The 3,139-nt window shown below is 33.1% G+C and overlaps 1 pseudogene; it reads left to right on the forward strand.

Moving 5' to 3' along the window:
• Window positions 1–656: 656 nt before the first annotated feature.
• LOC131508220 (U6 spliceosomal RNA) lies at window positions 657–755 on the forward strand (annotated as a pseudogene).
• Window positions 756–3,139: the final 2,384 nt, after the last annotated feature.

The following is a 3,139-nucleotide window of genomic DNA, read 5'->3' on the forward strand; positions in this document are numbered from 1 at the left end:
ATAAAAATGAATAACAGAAATGTTTCAAGGCCAAAACCCAAAGATATTACATGTTTTCAATAAAAAGTCCTATTTGAGAATTTTTCACATCCTGTGAGGATGAAGTAAATTATAGTTTTTGTCACCTTCAATTTCATGAGGAGGAAAAAAATTAAAAATCATAATAAATTACTTTTAATATTGACATAACAGAATTTAAAGAGAAAGGAAAATGGGAAATATTTAAAACATTTTCGTTTCACTAATCATCTTTCAATTTGTGACTACTAAACTTACTATATCAATTTTCAAAATTATTTTCAGATGCATTCTTGATTCCTACTTCTTCCTCTTATATTTGATTTTGGTCTTGATTTCAGTCACATATTGACTTTAACTCCTGGCTCTTTAGCATTTGGAAAAAAATATGTATCAGTTCATCTCAATCCTATAAGATTTATGGTCTGGATGACAAAAAAAGGACATGAATTCTTAGTGGGTTACTTACTCCCAAAAGAAGAATAAGAGAAAGAGGCTGGGATGTGCCCCCTCAACCTGTCTAGACCCATCAATCAGATTAAGTCTTTATCAATTATTTACAGCTGTTTAAAAGTCACCTGAAAGCTCAGTGTCTTAAAAGGACAAAAATTTTATCTGTTCACAGTACCATGGGTTGTGCTTGCTTCAGCAGGCACTAGAATTGGAACAATAAAGAGAAAGTTAGCATAGCCCCTGTGCAAAATAACGTGCAAATTCATGAAGCGTTCCATGTTGTTAAGGGGTCAAATCATCAAGAAGATATAATAATTGTAAATATAGGCACTGAACATCAGAGCACCAAAATATATTAAGCAAATAGTAACAATTCTGTAGGGAGAAGTTGACAACAATATAATAATAGTAGGAGACTTCAATACCTCACTTTCAGCAGTGGATAGTTCAGCCAGAGAGAATATCAACAAGAAAATGTTGAACTTGAACCGTACATTGGACCAAATGGACCTAACAGACATATACAGAATGTTCTGTCCATGAGCAACAGAATATGCATTCTTCTCAAGTGCACACAGAACCTTCTCCAAGATAGATCAAATGATAGGCTACAAAGCAAGTCTTAGCAAATTAAGAAGACTGAAATCATACCAAGTGTTTTCCAACCACAATAGTATAACTAGAAATCAACAAGAGGAAAGTTGGAAAATTTATAAGCATGTGGAAACTAAACAACATACTCCTGAACAGTCCATGGGTCAAAGAAGAAATAAAAAGTAAATTAAAAAAAAATGTCAAAACAAATGAGAATGGAAACACATGGGATGCTACACGAGCAATTCTGAGAGGAAAGTTTATAGTGATAAATGCACACATACATGCTAAGAAAATAGAAAGATCACAAATAAACAACCTAACTTTATACCTCCAGGAACTAGAAAAAGAAGAACAAACTAAGCCCACAGTGAAGGAAAGTAAACATTAGAGCAGAAATAAATAAAATACAGATGAGAAAAACACTAGAAAAGACCACTGAAACTAAGCTGGTTTTTTAAAAAAGGTAAACAAAATTGACAAAACTTTAGCCACACCAACTAAGAGAAAAAAAAGAGAGAAACTCAAGTGAATAAAATCATAAATGAAAGAGGAGACATTACCCTTGGGATTACAGAAATACATAGTATCATAAGAGACTACTATGAGCAATTGTAGACCAAAAAAAAGATAAGCCAGAAGAAATGGATAAGTTCCTAGAAACATACAACCTACCAAGCCTGAATCAGTAAAAATAGAAAATCTTAACAGACCAGGATGCCTGGGTGGCTCAGTCAGTTAAGCATCTGTATCTTGGTTTCAGCTCAGGTCATGATCTTATGGTTAGTGGAATCGAACCCCTTGTTGGGTTCCTTGATGACAGCACAGAGCCTGCATGGGATTCTCTCTCTCTCTGCTCTTCCTCTGCTGGCTCATGCACACATTCACTCTCTCAAAATAAATAAAGAAACTTAAAAAAAAAAAGAAAGAAAACCTTAACAGACCAATAATAAGCAAGAAGATTGAATTAGTAATCAACAACCTCCCAACACTGGAAAGCCCAGGAGCAGACAGCTTCTCTGGTAAATTATATCACATATTAAAAGAATAATTAACAACAACTCTTTTCAGATTCTTCCAAAAAAATTGAACAGGCATGAGCATTTTCATTCTTCTTTATTTTATGAGGCCAGCATTACCTTGATACCAAAAACCAGATAAGTATACTACAAACAACAACAACAACAACAACAACAACAAATTAACACAACAGCAAAACCCTATAGAACAATATCCCTGATGAATATAAATACAAAAACTCTTAACAAAATATTAGTGAACTAAATTCAACAGCACATTAAGTGCTTTATCCCTGGGATGCAAGGATGGGTCAACATACACAAATCAATAAATGTGATAAACTGCATTAATAGAATAAAAGATAAAAACCATGTGTTTATTTCAATATATGTGGAAAAAGCATTTGACAACACACAAAATCTTTCATGTCAAAAACTTTCAACAAATTGGGTATACAAGAACACACCTTAAAACCCATATATGACAGACCCACAGCTAACATCATACTCAATGGTGGATGATTGAAAGCTTTTTCTCCAAAATCAAGAACAAGATCAGGGTGCCCACTCTCATTTGATAGTACTGGAAGTCCACCAAATAAAACTCATCCAAGTAGGAAAGGAAGAAGTAAAACTGTCATTATTTGCAGATGATAAACTTTACGTGTATGAAATCCTGAAAACGCAACCAAAAACTGCTAGAACTAATCAATGAAATCAGTAAAGTTTCAGGATATAAAATGGACATACAGAAATCAATTGTGCTTCCACCTACCAATAACAAAATGTCTGAAAAAGAAATAAAGAAAACCATCCCATTCACAATAGCATCAAAAATCGTAAAATACTTAGAAATAAATTTAACCAAGGAAGTGAAAAATCTGTCAATGAAAACTATAAAACTTTGATGAAAGAAATGAAGAAGACACACCTAGAAAGGTCTCGTGTTTATGGATAAGAAGAATTAAAATTGTTAAAATGTTCATACTACCCAAAGCCATCTAGAGATTCAATGCAATCCCTATCAAAATTCCAATGACATTTTTCACAGAAAT

This window comes from Neofelis nebulosa, chromosome 3, assembly GCF_028018385.1.
Source record: "Neofelis nebulosa isolate mNeoNeb1 chromosome 3, mNeoNeb1.pri, whole genome shotgun sequence".
Classification (NCBI taxonomy): domain Eukaryota; kingdom Metazoa; phylum Chordata; class Mammalia; order Carnivora; family Felidae; genus Neofelis; species Neofelis nebulosa.